The sequence below is a fragment of the Trachemys scripta genome, chromosome 1 (genome assembly GCF_013100865.1).
Source record: "Trachemys scripta elegans isolate TJP31775 chromosome 1, CAS_Tse_1.0, whole genome shotgun sequence".
NCBI lineage: Eukaryota > Metazoa > Chordata > Testudines > Emydidae > Trachemys > Trachemys scripta.
The window spans coordinates 57659007-57678520 of NC_048298.1; the positions used below are offsets into that span (position 1 = coordinate 57659007).

The 19514-nt window shown below is 41.6% G+C and overlaps 1 long non-coding RNA gene across 1 annotated transcript; it reads left to right on the forward strand.

The window, feature by feature from the left end:
- The first annotated feature begins 6691 nt into the window (after positions 1–6691).
- On the forward strand, positions 6692–19480 carry LOC117868582. Its single transcript, XR_004643664.1, has 3 exons — positions 6692–6727; positions 17050–17181; positions 18147–19480. It is a non-coding gene; the product is annotated as an uncharacterized LOC117868582 (long non-coding RNA).
- Positions 19481–19514: the final 34 nt, after the last annotated feature.

Sequence of the window (19514 nt, forward strand, 5' to 3'; positions counted from 1 at the left end):
TGATTAGCCGATCAGAACAGTAGACTGCACTGAATGAATGAGGTCATACAAGTGTTTATACAAGGAGGCAATATCATTTCTGGTAGAAGCTTCCCTGAGTGTGATGACTTTGGCTTCCATAAAAACTCTTCAGTCAGCATGTATTGCTTTATTATGAGCATCATTTAGCTTAAGATATGTGACCATACCACCTCTCAAACAATATGTGCAACAATGTTCAGTGATAGTTAAGGTATTAACAGCAACCCAGGGCTTCTTGGCTCTTTTTGGGGGGAGGGACCTGTGATGGTTTTGGTGGCATCGACCATCCGGGAATTGAAGTCCATTGAGGTAGATTAAGAATTGGCATTGTCTCAAACCTGTTCAAGATTTCACCTGCATACTGGTTTTGAATGCTACCAATTTTTAAGTTAGATCATTCCAATTTTGGAAACTCAGTTGTCACTTTGCCTGTGCTTTTTAGTCTGTGATGGAAATATGTAGAGACTAATTTATTTTACTAAGCTCAGCAGGCTGATCAGTTCTGCAGTTGCTGATGAACAATTTCCAATGATGAAAAATTTTCAATGACAAGAGATTATGCTGTAATCATTCATCTTCTTTGTTTGTCACTATTTGGCAAAGTAAATTGGTGAATTTGCTTCCTATGAAACCAGATATTTGTAATGACAAGCTCAAGAGAAATATACCGCTGTAAAAGGCATTCGTCATTGTTATTTAAGGTATCTGGGATAACGGGTCCATTAACATTTTTCCATGGTCCATTTGAAATATCAGCAGTAGCATTAAAGTCGCTGAGGAAAGTGATGTCATGATTCAGGATAGTTGAAAGAAGAGAGCTGAGTTGATTGTAGAACAATGTGTCTTCATTAGCTGGTGCACAGCAAAGCGTAATTGTCTATCTTCCATGCTTATGCTGGAGCTGGGCTTTAAGTAGGTGACTGGAAATTTGTTCTAATCATGAGATTGATTTTTGGATATAATGGTTAAAAAGAAGTCCCATTCCTTCCTTTCTCCAGAGCACCTGACCATAAGATGGTAGTTGCTTTATCTTTTAAGCTATGGGTTTCAATGAGTCCTATGATTGATGTCTTTAACTTGGACGTTTTTCTGATGAGCAGTTTTCTGAGCCTTCTTTATTTAGGGTTAATATTTTCCAAGTTCCGGTACATAAAAGACCCCTATTTATTAGATTAATTTTGCATGTCATGAAGCAGGTTCAACCAAGGCAAATACATTAATGGCTTTCATAGCAGTTGGGGTTGGGTTGGGGGGCGGAGGGGGGTCACTCCTGTCTGTACCCAACCATAGGGTCAGCAGGAAGACATGATAACCCTGAGGTGAGCTCCACCCACTCCAATACAGTGGGAACTGCCCTCTATGATGCATTGAATCCAGGTGGTTAGACAAGCTGGGCTCCCCCATAAACCTCCCTGACCCAGCACATAGCCCCCCACCCACACACACTTCTGGGGGCATTATCTTGGGATAGGAGCTAACTGAACTTCTGGGTCTGGGGCGGGGGCAGGAGAGAGAGAAAAAAAACATACTCCATCTGTAAAGCACTCAGACTCAGCACATGGTTACCACAGCCCAATCCACTTCTGGGGGTACCACATAGGGACAGGAACCTCCCATTTCTTGTGGTGGGGAGGAGAGAGAGCTGGGCAGGACTCTCCCCAGTCATCTCCTGTATCCAGCACATGGTGCCAGCAGCCCATCTCCCAACTCTGGGATAACAGCCTTCTTCTGCTGTCGGTTAATGTAGTCACTGCTCTAGCTTGAGCAGGAGATGTCAGCACTTCATTTCTGAATGCTCAGAGTTCAAGTCATGGGATGTTATTATTTTTTACTTATATCCATTTAAATAATCCCTAGGAAATTACACAAAAGCTACATAAAAGGATGTTTTTAGATTGCAAGATAAAGCACTTCGTAGATAAGAAATACCAGATTTATGGTTTGACTGTGTCCCTTTGTGTGGCTGCATTATGTTCTTTTTAATTGCATAATCACATGCTGTTTTTTCCACAGTACCCTCACCTCATTCACTGTGCAGGTTGGCCGCACAAGGGGCTGAAGAAAGATTTCATAGGCAACCATAAATCTGGCACTTCCTAATTTATGTGGCATAAAAACATATGTAGAATAGAACTTTCAAGTGCTTGACTTGGTAACATAAATAATGTCCTTTTGACTAAGTATTTTGTATGTAATTATAGTTGTGGTTGTGACAGCATACCCCATAAGGCTTTATGGGGGGGCGTTTATAAATGTATGTATGATATAACTGAAATATGTTTTGTGCCGCCTGTGCCACGTAACATATCTCCATAAAGGTTATGTCTACTATATCTATTCATCCTATTTGTATATATATATCATTTTCCACTTGAGGTTAAGAATTTGGGCTGTATGCTTGCTTGATTTCTAAGTAAGCTCTGTGAGGCATTTGGTCAGCTTCTTTAGGAAGGAATTCACCAGGTTAAGTACCTGATCAGGAAACACTTGGGGAACAATGCATCTTGGAATGCTCCAATCCACATGAGAAGTCTTCCTGGAGACATGCAAGATACCATGTGGACAATGGCTTCAGCCTGTAAAGACTGAGTCATGCAGGGACATGTGACTTGCCCATGTGACCCCAGAACTCCATCTTGGAGTTGGACTTTGCATAGGAGGGAGGAGGGGGGGGGTCTCCACCCACAAGAGAGAGTCTATTTAAATCCGTGGGAGACCCCTCCATTTTGTCTTCAGCTGGCTAAAGAAGGAGCCTCTCCACCCCACCCCAGGATACTTGAAGGAGACTGAAACAAAGGACCTTAACTGCAGGGGGTGTGAGTGATTGCTGGACCCAGGCTAAAAGGAGATTAGCCTGTAAAAGGGAGCCCTCTGGAACTGGTGAGGAAATTATCTGTATTCAGTTTGATTAGGCATAGAGTTGCGCATTTTATTTTATTTTGCTTGGTGACTTACTTTGTTCTGTCTGTTACTACTTTGAACCACTTAAATCCTACTGTCTGTATTTAATAAAATCACTTTTTATTTAGTAATTTACTCAGAGTATGTATTAATATCTGGGGGAGCAAACAACTGTGCATATCTCTCTATCAGTGTTATAGAGGGCGAACAATTTATGAGTTTGCCCTGCATAAGCTTTATGCAGGGTAAAACGGATTTATCTGGGTTTAGACCCCATTGGGAGTTGGGCATCTGAGTGCTAAAGACAAGCGCACTACTGTGAGCTGTTTTCGGGTAAACTTGCAGCTTTGGGACAAGTGATTCAGACCCTGGGTCTGTGTCGAGCCAGACGGGAGTGTCTGGCTCAGCAAGACAGGGTGCTGGAGTCCTGAGCTGGCAGGGAAAACAGAAGTAGGAGTAGTCTTTGCACATCTGGTGGCAGCTCCCAAGGGGGTTTCTGTGATCCAACCCGTCACAGTGGTTTCCTCTTCCCATTTTGCTATCTCTGGTCCCACATCTTCCAACATCAAAGGGAGGAGGAAAGCCAATAAGGTGACAGTTGAAGGCCTATTGAGAGGCTGCTAAGAGGGAAGGAGTTATAGTTATAGTTATGCTGAGGATGGGTGAGTAGAGGAGGCTTGGGTTTTAAGAATTAAGTGAAGGTTTAAATGGGGTTCATATTTTTTCACAATTATCTAAAGATCTCCTACTGAATAGCATGCAAAAGTAGTATAGTGGAAGACTTTCTCCTTTTTTCCCCTCTAGAAATTCATCAGTGCACCACTCAGACCTGTAAGGATTCATGTTCTTGTTCTCTTTTTTTGCATTACCTTATCATTGGCAAAGGTCTGAACAGGGGGCCTCTGGATTTCCCCAGTTGCTTTCCCCCCCAAATTTCAGGGAAAGCTCCTTCTTTCTTATTTTACCCAATGTAAAAGGAGCACATTTCTCAGCAAGGTTTGACCACAGTTGTATGACCAAGATTTTATAGGTTTACATAAAGCCTCATAACTTATACATGCTTCACTTTCACTGTGCTATCTCCGACACTCATAATTCACTGGATATGGTCTTCTGTTGCAATCAAATATGCTATTACTTCTGAAATCTTTTAAATGTTAATTGTGGGATTTAAAAATGTGTTTGCACATCCATTTTCACACAAATAACATTTCCGTTTTTTATGTCAAAACATGATGCTTGACTGAATATTTGCAATGAGATTAACAGCCTCAAATTTAAAATTCCATTTCATGTCCTGCTTATAAAATCTCAAGTCATCTTTGGTTTTATGGAACTTGACAATAAAATTGTCTGGTAAACAAGGTAAGAAGGTAATTTCACCTGATAGATAATATGAATTTAAATTTTTAAAACAGTAAGTTTCATTAATTGTCAAAGATGAATATTTCCTCAGTGCACTCTCTGGAACATAGAGGGCACTGTTACATTAATGAATATAGCATTTTCCAAACTGAAGCACTTAGAACTGTTTTTAAAGCTAGGGAGTAAAGCACCAATATGGGATGATGATGAGGATAATGGTAGAGTTTGTCATATCTGTCAAAAGGCACTTTTCACAAAATGTAAATTGAATTACATATGGAATTCATTCATTCTGAATGGGATAAAAATAAAAAAAATCTGCATATTCAGGGATGCCTTTATTTATTATTTCTTTCAATATAACCATATACTAAAAAAGCCTATTCACAAGTTCTAGGCACTCACATAATGATTAAATTAACAGTCACATAAGGATATTGCTGCACAGAATACCATGATTATCCCAGAGTGGTCAATAAATACTGCAGCAAAACAAAGCCCGACTCCACTCCACTCCCACACATCCCCCTTAGTCCTCCTCAAAAGACCTATCCCGAACATCTGCAAATGCGGACTACTTCAGACCAAGCAGAGGACTGAGTTTCAGAACCAAGTTCTAAGTAACAGTAGCTGATAACTAGAACCGGGAGGAGAACAGAACTGTTTCCAGGAGGATTTTGAGATTTCAAATTTTGTTTTAGTTCTGAGTCAGAACAAACCCTCAAAGTTTCAAATTTCTCCATGGAAAAAAATAATTAACAAAAACCATTTGATCAAAATATTTTATTTTGATTTTAGCAACAAGAACAAGGAGTACTTGTGGCACTTTAGAGACTAACAAATTTATTTAAGCATAAGCTTTCGTGGGCTAAAACCCACTTCATCGGATGCATGCAGTGGAAAATACAGTAGGAAGATATATATATACATACACACACACACACACACACACACACACAACATGAGAAAATGGGTGTTGCCATGCCAACTATAATGAGAGTAATCAAGAGAGTAATTAAGGTGGGCTATTGTCAGCAGGAGGGAATAAAAACATTTGTAGTGATAATCGGGATGGCCCATTTCCAACAATTGACAAGAAAGTGAGAGGGGGAATAGTTCTACTTTGTGTAATGACTCCCAGTCTTTATTCAAGCCTAAATTAATGGTGTTTTTTTTAAATGTTATAGTTTATAATACACTTAAAAAATGAAAAGTAATTTTAAAAGGAAAAATTGAAATGTTTCATTCTGACTATGTCAGAACTTCCTCCTCCCCCCGCCTCCCGCCATTTTCTCCAAAACAAAATGTTGGCAAAATCAATGTGATTTTTGTGAAGCATTTTTATTTCAATGGATCTCTGCGTTCTAACAGAAAATGGTTCTGTTGAAGTTTTCCTACCAAGTCTGCTCATAGTGATGCTTAAAGCTTTTGGGTACATCTACACTGCTGCTGGGAGCAACTCTCTCAGCCCCAATAGACACACGTGCACCAGCAGTGCTCGAGCAAGCATGCAAAAAGTAGTAATGTGGATGTTCTGGTTCAGGTAGAATCAACTACCTGGGTTTTCAAACTGGGGGTCGTAAAATTATTATGTGGGGGTTGTAAGCTGTCAGCCTCCACCCCCAAATCCCTCTTCAGCTCCAGCATTTATAATAGTATTAAATATAAAAAAAATGGTTTAATATATGGGGAGGGGGTCACACTCAAGGCTTGCTGTATGAAGGGGTCACCAATACAAACATTTGAGAACCACTCAGGCTCTCAAGCCCACCTGACCCCTAGATTCAGAGATCAAGCTCCAGACCGAGCTGGAACATCCACATTACGATTTTTAGCTTGAGACCTGCTATCACTAGCTCATGCCCTGCTAGTTCAAGTCTGGCTACCCAGTATTCTGGCTGGCTCCCAGCTGCAGTGTGAACGTACGCCAGGTGTGGCCAAACTTATTGACCCTCCAAGTTGCATATGACAATCTTCAGAAGTTCAAGAGCTGGGGCACATCTGCTAGGGCTTGGGGTTTCAACCCTGTGGTTTCAACCCCATAGGACACGTCTGCCTCGGCAAAGGGCTTCAGTCCTGCTCTTGCTGAAGCTCTGAGCCCCAGCAGACATGCCCGGCAGGACTGAAGCCTTGAGATCCTCCTCCCCACAAGGCCGAAGCCAGAGACAACACATGGAGGGGGCCCAGATTTTTACTAGGGTTTGCTGGCCCTGCTCAGTCACATGGTGCTGCTGGGCCTCCTCCCTGCAGGGCAGCTGCTTGAGCTGGCAATCTGGGAGCTGTATCCATGGGGAAAGTCAGTGGCAAACAGCTGGGAGGGCTGCTGCTTTCTTTCCATGCAGAGCTAAAGCAGTGGCCCCTCCCTGCAGCTCCCAGCTGTTTGCCCCTGCATCTCCACACAGAGATAACACCTGGGAGCTGCAGGAAGAGGCTGCTGAGGGTAAGAGGGGTGTATGTGCTTGGGGAAGCATGACTCAAGCTGGTGTGTGTGTGTGTGTGAACCTTTAAATTGTGTCCCCCTGCTCGCAGCAGGCACCAGTCCTCTCTGTCAGAAGCCTCTAGCTCCACCACCCCACTGCAGGCCAAACTGGGAGGGGGGGGGGGCGTTCTGGGGGCCTCCAAGAGCCACACTTTAACTGTAAAAGAGCCACATGCAGCTCACAAGCTAAAGTTTGGCCACCCCACCATATGCTTTGTAGCCAAATAATGCATAGTGCACAACCAAAGTACAAGTGCTGCATGGCAAATATTTGTCTGACAGTTGGCTGGGTAAGGAATTCCTGCTCTGCAGAGCAACAGTGAGTGTAAACTGTGGAGAGCAGTTACTGTAGGTTTACAGTTGCAAAACCCCTGAAACTGCTTTGCTGCTCCAGAGGAGAAAATGCCATTGGAGCTGTGCAGTCACTTGTCTATAAGCCTCTGCTTACTATAGTTTGCTTCCAAAATTCTATCCAGGCATTAAGGTGCAGTGAAATGCCACAGAGATGTGGTGTGTCAGGGATACTCCTCCTTCCCACTCACAGCAGCACAAATTCACTTCCTCTGTGGTTAGGGGGCTTGTTGAAGTTAAGGATGGGGGCAGAATTTGTCCTTAAGTAATATTTAATAAAACATCAGTTTGGAAACTCCCTGTGGTAATCAGTTGTAATGAACCAGAAGACTTAAAAGTAACACAGAAAATGACAGTAAGATGATACATTTTCATGAAATGCTAGTGATGTATCTCTAAATGTTCTGTCATGTAAAACTTATACAATGTATGGAGAGACTTTTTTTCCTTTGAATTGAGAACAGTCTGATATCTGCACATAACAGACATAGTGTTAATATACTCCAGTAGTTACCAACCTGTCAATTGCAATCGACTGATTGATCCTGGAGCCTCTGCCAGTCGATTGTGATCTCTGGGCTGCTAAAAGTCCGGTGATGCAGCAGGGCTCAGGCAGGCTGCCTGCCTGCGCTGGCCTCACGCTACTCCCGGAAGCGGCTGGCTGTTGGCACGTCTCTGCAGCCCCTGGGGGGATAGGAAGGGGGTGGTGAGGCGACTCCGCGTGCTGCCCCCATCCCCAGCACCATCCCTGCAGCTCCCGTTAGCCGGGAACCGGCCAATGGGAGCTGCAGGGGCAGCACTTGCGGGTGCGGGCAGTGCACGGAGACCCGCTGGCCCCCTCCCCCCAAAGCAAACAAAAAGTACACAGTATTGATACACTCGTAACAAGAGCTGAATCAAATTGATCAGCTACTGTGGGTGACAAATGACTAATGGAAATGGTGGGCCCTCAGCACCTCTGAAAATCAGGTCATCATAATTTATAGGCAAATATGATCTGAATACTATGCAATTTATTCTCCATTCCCTATTTCACTATTAATGTTATAATGGTATCCCTCCAGAGACCAATGCACCATGTCACCATGGAATCTATACACTACCTACCAGCATCCAGTTAAGACTATTCTTTGCCCCACCCTCTTTTCAAAGGATTGCTTATGAAGTTGAATATGAAGGATATCTGAGATCATTTCTATAATTAATTTTGAAAGTTTATATTAATTGAAGGAAACATTAGCAGACACTCATTTTTAAACCAATTGAAATTACAATTGCTTAAAATTGAGTGCAATTGATTTTAACTGTCTGCTAGTGTCAATCCACTAATGATGGTCCTATTGTCAATGGGAACTTTACCAGACCAACACTGGAACAGGATTGGGCATTTAATCAGTAGATATTAGTTTAGAGAGGAAATGAATGCCATTTCTGTGTCATTCTATGTAGTACATATCCTTTCAGTTGCATCAGTATAGAAAGATAGTCTTTGAATCATTTAACTTTAATCGAGCTATCTTCCAATTGTATCAGAATTTCCCATGTAATTTTGTGTCTACAAGTAGGATCTGCAGGATCATATATAGTACTATTAATTTAATAGTTGCCAACTCTTGTGATGGTTTGTGTCTTTCTTATGGCCCCATCTCCCGAAGTCAAGTGATTAAAAAATGAAAGCTCAGATTCTCACATTAAAAAAGTTATTAGCCCTCGTTGTTTCAGAGTAAAGCTTAAAGCCATTTTAAGTGTTCCATAGAGAATAAAAAAAATCAAGTAAAAAGAATCCAGAATGTATGTTTTCTAAAATCTCATGATGTTTCAGCCTGTCTCATGATGTTGGAATGCTTAGGGTTAGCAATACCAATTATACCACGTGTGAGAACTGCTATCAGTGTGACAGTTACAGAGCAATGTAATACATCACAGAAATGTGTTATAAATATATCTGTTGTATGGCTCTGGATTTTATCGCATGGTTCCACAATTTATCACATGACTCTTTCAACTTATCATCTACCTTTTACTATCTCACCATCTTCTGGTTGCTAAAACATTTTTGGGGGACTTATCTTTTTTAAAAAAAAAAAATCAACCTTCCACAATAACATTCCCTTCCTCCTTCTCTCCAAATAACACTTATTCAAGATCCAGTATAGTAGGGATTCAGTTGTGGGTATTAGAAAAGCTGTCACTGGCCTATCTTAAGGGAATGATCTTTTTATATCTCTGAACATTGAAGGGATAGAAATAGAAGCTTTATACCATTGGGAAGGGAATATTCCCAGTTTCCAAAGGAGACACAGCACTTGCTTGTATTTTGGAAGGCTGAGAAATATTAGACTTCGAAGTGTGGCCTAAAGTCTATACTAAGAAGGTCCACTGAAACTTTAAGAATCTGTATTGTCAATAGTAAAACACTTCTATTTCTAGGCTTACAAAGCTGCAAGATAGAAGATGTCAAACCTGTCACTGGTATAGCACTGTATATTGATCCTGAGTCTCAGGCCAGTGGGGAAAAGAAACATTTCTCAGGCAGTTGTTTAAATCTGATCAGTCTTAACATATTAGAAGTAACCTGTGGGAGTTGGATAAGCATGCAGAAGGCCAGTGAAGTGGTCTGGTTTGCATCATAAATTGTGAGACCATGTGATACATTTTATATTTCACATACTTTTGCAGTTTCACATTGATAACTCCTCTGCATATGTATCTGCGCCCATTTGAAAATTAAGGTAATTTATGTGCCATCAATAAAGACCCCAGATGTGGTACACATATGTCCTACATGTGTTAGAAGCAGATACTTACATCATGCAACATGCTATTTAAATGTCACTTCTTCAAATCATCAGATAATTACAGAATTGTACTATGGGTGTGTACCACAGAATTTATAATTAGAGTTTCCTGCGGATTGAGATGAAGAAACACAGGCTTTATGTCAGCTCGTAAGTGAATGTCTTCTTTTTATCTTCTTTCTACATTTTAAAATAGGCAAATGAAAAGAGATAGTTAACTGTTTGAGTTAAATGGTCCCAAATGCTTTCATTTTAGCTGACTTTCCCTCATAATGAGAAGGCAGGCTTTTCTCTTTAGGGTGACTTGTCAGAGTTGATAAATCTTCTGGGACAGTCCCCTAAGACACACGAGTTCTATTCTCCTTCTGGCAAGCCATAATAATGTCACATTCAGAAAACCTCAACCCTAGCAGTACCATTATCAATGTTTTTTTCTTTTCAGTTTGGTTCACAGCTCTCTTAACCCAAACGCTTGCAAAAGACCTCTTCATGCTACAGTCTTCCTCTCGCTCTCTTATTTCACTTCGATGCTAAGAGCAGACTTTTCAGAGCTGGTAAATGGAAAACGCTGAAGAGTTTTAATCATAAATCAAACTGAAGATAAGCCAGTTCTGCTATGTTCAATTTTCTGGGGGAGGGGAAGGTCTCATCTGCAACAAACCAATTCTAATGTACAAAATGGGACTTGCTGGTACAGTAAATGAGAGATGGAAAATGGACTTTCCAGGACAGGTTGTGTATGTGTTCCTGTATTTAATAAAGAGATGTATTTTTAGAATCTTACGTTCACTGTATTAGTCAGGCTGAAATATTCCTTTAATTTCCTAAGTTGATTCTTTCCCAATTTAGCTCCAAATTCGTGAACTAATTATATGTAATGTTTAGCTCTAGACAAATCTTCCCAGAAAAAGGAAGACAACTCAAGCACTTGGTTTCCCTTGGGTTATTTCAGAAATCTAGTGAGCTGCTACCAGAGGGAGCACCTGCAGTTAATAAGCTTCCTCCTTGGGGAAATGCTACATGCTCTGTGACGTTACCATGAGTTCCACAGCAGAGCTGCTTTGTTGAACTGCTACACTTGCAAAACCTACTATTTCTAGAGAAATGAGGGATAGAAGGACAGTTTCCTGGCAAAGAATATCTTTAAAACAAAAATCCTTCTTCTAGAATGTTTAATCTTATGCCAATTATACCATCTGTCTATGCAATCCTGGGCTATGATGCCACACTGTTGTAGGAAGAGATTTTTCAGCTGTCACAGTTTCCAGTTGTTGGTCAGTGGTCAGCAGTTATTGACCCATGTTCCAATGCATTTGACCACCTTTTCTTTCTTGGTCCTTTACAGACACAGCAAGAAAGCCTTTCCTTTTGTGTGCTGGGGAGGAAAAAAGCAAAACAAGATTATGTTTTGTTTGTGTTATTCAGAGCAGAAATGCTAACTTTTTAGACAAGCAAACTCTAAACCCTCTGAGCCACTGGTTAGCGTGTAATATGCTAGCACCATGCTATGGGTCTCATGTTTCCTTTTTAAAATGGAATGGTCTCTGGGCAGAAACTAAGTTTTCTTATAAAGCACTGAGCACAGTGTTGGCTTTTAAGTAATAAACACTGATATACATACTCCTAGGTGCTTTTCCTTCTTGCACCTACTTACTAAAACATAGACCTCTTGCTTTGTGAGAAAACTTAATCAGGTCTGTAATGAGTTAGCAGCCTACTATATATATATAATTTAAAATTACAAAGCTTAGAATAACGTCTTCTAATAATCTGTTTTTAGCTAAACTTGGGAAGCAGTATTACCAAGTGGTTAGAGCATAAAGCTAGCAGCCAGGATTCCAGTATTCTGTTCTTAATCATGTCACTGATCCACTTTATGACTTTAGACAGACCACAAAGGGATTTGGATAAGGCCCATAACCTCTCTGCCTCAATTTGCCACATGCATAAAGTGAGTATATTACATACATGATGGGGTTGCTTAGACTTAAATACTTGTAAAGCCCCCTGAGTTCTTCAGATAACTGCAAAGTTTATTTTAATAATTATGTACCTGTCTACATCAAATATGCCAGCATCTCATAGCCACATATCCTGTCTCATGAATATTTTGCATTGATGTCTATAGCAGACCAGTGTTTGATTTAATGTACGTTACCTTGTTTTTCATATCCTGGCATTGTTCATAGATTTACTGATGTGTATACTGTGACTATCAAAAATCTAATTAAAATATTTTATCTCAACCCCCCTCTGTGCTAGCATCACTTTTCAAAGTACCAAGGAACATATTTTTGCTCTACTCTTTTGTCTGTCTTTGTTCTGTTTATGTTCACTTTCCATAGAAGGTGCTCAGATATCACAATGAGGAGTCTAACATTACAATCTGGAAACAATCTGGACTTTTGAATGGCTGTGTCCCCTAAATTCTTCAACCTAGGGTGCCTTTTATGCTGCTTCACTGTGAGAGCAACCACTCCTGATCTGCCCATACACAGCTTCCAGCACATATTTCACCACAATTTATACTGTATGAGTGCTCTAGCTAGCCAACCAGACACCCATTAATTATGTTACAGACAAACATCAGCAAATTCCTAGTCCCAGACTTGTTTCCAAAAATGTGTATCTTGTACTGTCCAGTACTCTCCTGCACAATACAAGCTCATATAAAGTCCATAATTTCACTAATAAAAAATGATTGATTATCTCAAATGGAGTTCCCCAAACAGTTCAATCCAAACACATTAGCTTAGATAAAACAATAAAACAAGTTTATTAATTACAGAAAGATAGATTTTAAGTGATTACAAATAATGAGGCATAAATGTTAGAATTGGTTACAAAGAAACAAAAGGTAGAACACAAACTAGTATGTAACTTAACAATCTAAGTGAATTTAAAGCAAACTGTTTCTCTCACCACATGCTTACAGCAGCCTGGCTGGATTTCTTTCAGCCAGGACCCCTTCCCCCAGTTCAATGATGCTTCTTTTGTCTTTCAAGTGTTTCTGATGCCATGAGTAGAGATGAGGGGAGAGAGATAATCTGGGGACTCTGTTCCCCATTTTTATCTCTCTCCCTCCTCTTTGAGAATCATCTCAAGCTGGGGTTCAGGCAGCAGCCAGCCTGTTTGCACAGGAATCTCCAGCTGTTCCATTGCCGAGATGTAAATTTCTTGCTCATACCCTTCTTCCTGCCAAAGAATGGCCACTTAACCAGGCGATTGTCTATTTGATTATGTTGACACTTGCCTGAGGTGTCAGTTTGCCTTTTGTCTCTGAGGAAATGTTTTGTGCCTACTTTTCTAAATTTGGAACATGTCTTATACAGTAGAATTTTGTAACTTCACATCCAAGGTTGCATATTTTACCTGGACAATGATGTTCAGAAAATCATGAGCTTTCAAATGATACCTCACAAGGCATATTTTGTACAAAATTTATCATAGTCTTGTAAAAAAGATGAACATAAGGGTACTGATTGTCACAATTGGTGACCTTATAAAAAGTTAGAAAGGTTTTTTTCAGGGGAGTTCCCAATAAGGGGCTCCCACTGAAACGCCGGTCACAAAGTAAATGAAGGGAGTGTTAGAAATAATACATGAACAAATTAACTAACAGTAGTAGTTGCAATGAAGACAAGGAGACATTCATTATTGAATGTGAGTTTCTACTTCCTGTCACAAATGGTATGTAGACTGCTGATATTTTTAAGAATGTGCTGTAGCAACACTTTTTTTTTAAAGCCAATCCATCTATACACGGCTGATATCTCTTCAGGTTTGTGGAGGGTTTTGTTTGTTTTGGTTGTTTGTTTTTTGAGGTGAGGTTGGCCAGGTAATAGGTATAATGGAGAATTTGCCAAATTTGCTTTTTCAGAAAATAAAATATGAAACTTCACCAAGAAAATAGCCCAACTGTTATTGTATTAATTATTTTAAAACGAAGATGAGCTTGGAAAGTGATTGCACATGTTTCAGTTCACAGCACAACCCACACAATTTCATGACGATTGAAGTAACACCTGCATTATCTGTTCTTCCTGTAACACACCTTGTTTCGTGAGCAAAAGCCATTACCGAATGTCTGTACATCACGTTATTTACTTTGAAATGTGCCTGAGTATTAATTAGTACTTCTGTCAACATATTCATTCGTGCCACTCAGAAGACATGCAAACCACCCACACACATTCTATTACCCTACCTACCCAAAGATTCGGATTTGAACAATACAATAGGATGCTCTATTGTAAAAGAAAAAATGATTTGGGGAATTGTTTCCCCTCTTTCTAAGCTGAATATATCACTGGATATTAACATATTCTGCTTTTGAAATGCTCAAAAACAGTAGTACAATGTAAAGTACAGTACTGGAAACTGAAACAACTTAAGTATCAGAGGGGTAGCCATGTTAGTCTGAATCTGTAAAAAGCAACAGAGGGTCCTGTGGTACCTTTAAGACTAACAGAAGTATTGGGAGCATAAGCTTTCGTGGGTAAGAACCTCACTTCTTCAGATGCAAGTAATGGAAATTTCCAGAGGCAGGTGAGGTTCTTACCCACGAAAGCTTATGCTCCCAATACTTCTGTTAGTCTTAAAGGTGCTACAGGACCCTCTGTTGCTTGAAACAACTTAGTAACATTTCTGTGCTACTGAATATCTTGAAAAAGTTTAGTAAACTATTTTACAGAACAAATAAATTCCACTTTGTAGGTAAAGTATACTAAAGGTGACTTGTTTGGATACTTAGTTTCCTATTTATATTGAGCTCTGACTTTCATATCCAGGTCTCACTCTTTATTTTTTCACCCATGCAGCCTCATGATGATATATGCCTGCTCTCTCAGATGAGCACTGGACACAGACACCATTCTTTCAGACACCAATCCTGTACTGGCCAAAGGGATCATAGTAGAATGACCCATGTACTCTCCAGAGTTGGATCTATCTATCTCCCTTCAGTGTACTAGCATTCAAGTTCCAAGCTTAGATTCCTGTATGTTGCATTTTGAAAAGACAGCCAGACTGCTCCATTTGGTCTCCTTTTGTATTTTCCTGCTTGGTAAATTTTTAATGTGAGTGCTGACACAACAGGGAAATATAGCAAGGGTTATATCTGCCACTTTAATGGATGGTTCCCTGATTAGTAAGGTGGATATTAGACCAATTCAAAGGTGTGCATGGCAGGAGGGAAAAGGATCTAGTAACAGCTATCAGTCTAAATAGATCTGTTGGAAAATGGGGGGGAAATGTAATTTTTTTTTTAAATGTTGAAGTGATTTTCATTCCACTGGTTTTAAAAGGGATTGGTTTTTCATGGATTTGAAATCTTTCCCCCAGTTCCCCTCTCCTGATAACACGTGTTCACTAATAAACCTGTGAGAGCTCTGGAGGAAAAAGAAAAAACACCCAGCTGGCAAACACATTATCTGCTTTTAAGAGCTCAACAAGCCTCTGAGTCTAGGGAGAGCTTCATTACAGTTAATATAGGAATTTCATTGTATTTTATCGAATTTCATTGAAATCTTGCTCCCTCCCAGACATTCTCTCAGACATGACTACTGCACTTCAATATCTCCAAGTATAACTATTGACAGCTTTCAAGCTTGCTGTTCATTCTGACACTAATTGGTGATAGACAACGAGTTGGCAAGTTTTTTTTCCAAGCAAGCACAGAGCTCCTTGTTTGCCATCATTCAGATTTCTTCCAGACATCTCATTTCTCTGTGAGAAAGGATGCCAAGGGACTTTTAAGAATAATCCACTGCCACAGTCTCCCAAATTATGGAGAATTAAGAACTCTCCCTCAGATTATAAATTTCTACTTACATCTGTGTACCCATATTTTAAATTCTACCAAAGTTTCATAAATCTGATGTCTCTGATTAATCCATAATTTTAGCCAGTTCCTGATATTCATTCCATCTTCCTTATATTGCATTTGATTGTGAAATCTGTACAATTCTAGAGTATATCAAACTGTGGATATGTGTCCAATTATTTAAGTTTCCATGATATGCCCATTTTCTTTTCACTCAAAGTCTCTAAGCAGAGAAGTTACATAATGATAGAATACTTTAGAAATAGGCTAACGCAATCTTAGCACTCAAACCACCCACCAATGCTGATCTTGTATAAGAGAACTAACGTATTAAAAAAGCACTTTTCTTTTCCCAAGAACAATAGTTCTTTACCATGGTACTGGGAAGGGATCATATATATTTTAGAATGATCTCATTTTTGTCAAGATCTTGGTGGCATTAAAAAACAACTGCTGTATTTCAGTGTTAACCATGACGTGTGCAAGCCTCACTGCAAAGGGAATACTATATCTGAATGGAGTCCCCCAGTTTTCTAAAATGGGGAGGCTTTGAGTGGGTGTAAGGTGGGGCAGGAAGACATTGCAGTATGAGCCCATGCAACATTCATACCACCGTGGCAGCTCCTGTCCCATGGATCTGGGCCTGGCTCCCCACTCTGGGCATTGCCACTTGGTGTGCTGGGTGGCAGTGCCACTCAGGTTTGGGAGCCTCTCAAACAGGGGGCTGAGGGCACACTGCCCCTTTTGCCCCCACCCCTGGTCAGTCCTGGCTGGAGGCAGCTGATATAAATAATGAGAAGCCAAGACGTGTTTTCTATATCTTCAGGAAACCGTATCTAAGTGGTAAAAGGCTTATAAAGGATTTACAAGAGAAAGACAGAACCATTACAGTGTCTGTGAGGACAACCTAAGTGCCAGATGCATTGGTCAGACAGATGATTTAGAAAACCTACAGAAAAGCTATGGCTGCTTGCATCCTGGTGACCATTGGAAGAGTTTGCTTAGGACTGATCATATGCAACATAGGTTTATCTGAAATCCAGTTATTTGAATGAAGGTGTTGTCCCTGACTTAGATTTCAGACTTCAGGTATAGAGCAGGTTCTGTGCTGCATCCAGCTATTGCTGGAGAGGTACCATCGAGGAACCACTTATGATTCTCTGCCCCAGCCCTGATTCCAGTTGAAGCAGCCTGAAGACTGCTCTAACTTCAGGCATAATGTGGGTATCTCGAAGGATCATACATTAGCAGGTGACAATGGGTTCAAATCGCTCTGTCCCCAACATATCCCTCTCTACCTCCTGCACCAGGGGCTATGAAGATAGTTGTAGCAGCCAACTCCACCTGTTTTAAGCCTGCTGCCCTGTCTGAAGCTGGACCGTGCTAATGAAGTGAAGAGAGGAGCTGGCTCAGACATGAAAAGTGATCATCCACTTCTATGGGTAAGTCTACACTGGCAACTGTATGTGATGTTTCCATGTGTGTGGGTTGTACCATAAACCTCATATTGCCCACATCTAAACTCCAGAAGCATGCGTCTCAGCTAGGGTTGCCAACTATCTAATTGCACAAACCCAAATCCCCTTGCCCTGGTCCTTCCCTGAGGCCCCGCCCCCATTCACTCCATCCCTCCTTCCTCCATGGCTCACTCTCCCCCGCCTTCACTCACTTTCACAGGGCTGAGGCAGGGCGTTGGGGTGCAGGCTCTGGGCTGGGGAGGGCCTGAGGGGTTTGAAGTGTTGGAGGGGGCTCTGGGCTGAGCCTAGAGCATGGGGTTGGGGTACAGGAGGGGGTTTGGAGTGCAGGCTCTGGTCAGGCAGCACTTACCTATCTGCAGGCACCACCCCACAGCTCCCATTGGCCACAGTTCCCAGCCAATGGGAGCTGTGGAGCTGGTGCTCAGGGTGGGGATAGTGCGCAGAGACCCCCTGGCCATTCCTGTGCCTAAGAGTCGGACATGCTGGTCGCTTCCAGGAGCCGTGCAGAGCCATGGCAGATAGAGAGCCTGCTTTAGCTCCACTGCACCGCCAACCGGATTTGAGTGGCCTATTAAAATCTCCTGGATTGGTTTCAGTAGCCATCAGGAGACTGATTCTGATTCCAGGAGACTCCAAGCCAATCCGTGAGGATTGGCAACCCTAGTCGCAACACGAGTAGAGAGTAAATAAGCTAGTACACCCGAAGGGGGTGAGTAAGTACATGCCTAAGGCTGTGGCATGGCCCCATCTGTGCCAATGTGCAGTGTGGATAGGGGGCAAAAGGTGGCTACCAAGTTTCAATAGTCATCCACCTCAGTCCCACAATGCACTGAATGCTTTTCTGCCTGTCCCCCCATTTTCACTGATAGTAGTAAACTGCAGGGACCACATCAGAACAGCTTTCCACTGTACTCTTTTGATCAATACAGGTGAACATTATTCCTACTCTGAGAACAGTCACCTGGCCTGTTGACCACACTCAGGACCTGATCAATCTGTGGTCAGAGCACACCATCCTCCACAACTTCTCATGGAGTGGCAGGAACATTCACCTCACCCAGGAAATTTCAGAGGCTGGAGCAGATGGCAATCAGTGGACTCAAGTCTAGTGCAATGAATGTATCAAGCACCTGAGGCTCCTGAACTGGAGGGCAAAAGACTCAAACAGTCGCTCTGGAAGAGCATCAGAGGGGTAGCCGTGTTAGTCTAGATCTGTAAAAAGCATTCACCCACAAAAGCTTATGCTCCAATACATCTGTTAGTCTTAAAGGTGCTACAGGACCCTCTGTTGCTCTGGAAGAGATCATTGTATGTGCCCCTTCCACAAGGAGGAATCAGGAGCAGTTTGAGTTCCTCGGGGCATGCTCAGTTCAGGCTCTTCAGCAGGAAGAGATGCTGATGAATCTGTTCTTGGAGTAGGAGAAATGCTTTATGGAATGGGAGCATGTCCACAGGAACAGGGAGCATTCCCTGATGGAGAGGCTCATGGAACTGGTGATTGAATGTATTTGGGGTCCACCTGCTCATCTGAGCCCAGCACCACTCTGTGAACTGGCACCACCACCACTTCCCACTCCTCCTCCGTCGGCTGCTGCCCAAGGTGCTGCTGAGGCAGAGGACCCAACCCTCTTGAGTGACTGGGACAAGCCTAGAGGATTCCTGGGATCACACCCTCCACTAGTATTCAAAATGACTACCCATGAGGGGAACGATGAGCCTATGGGAATCCCCAAACGGCCACCCACCAAACCCTGCATAAGAGATGTCCCCAGGGACAATTCCCCTCCCCCCCCCCAGTTGCACTCCCCTTGTCAGGGGGAGGTGTAGACCATAAGGATAATGTTTGCTTATGCTAATTGAAAATGTGTTGAAATGAAAGTAGGGAGCAGGCTTTTAGGTCTAAAGTGTAGGCTTTGTATTAGATAAAATTAAGTTTGTTATTATATGTGAATAAGTTGTATTAATAGAAGTGACTTGAGGCATAAATTTGGGTCATGTAGTAAATATGTTTTTGTTTTAACTGGTTTTAGCAAGTGCTGGAGGAGAATTTTTGGATGTTTTGGAACATTGGTAACTGCAGAATTTGCATTGATGCAAATGATTATAAGAATTATGTTTGATATTAATACCCAATAAAAAGTAGATGTTATTTGAGTTTTGGGGTACAGAAGATTAGGGATCACTTAGGGATCTGGGGAAAAAATCAGTACTTGGTCCTGCTAGTGAAGGCAGGGGGCTGGACTCGATGACCTTTCAGGGTCCCTTCCAGCTCTATGAGCTAGGTTTATCTCCATATA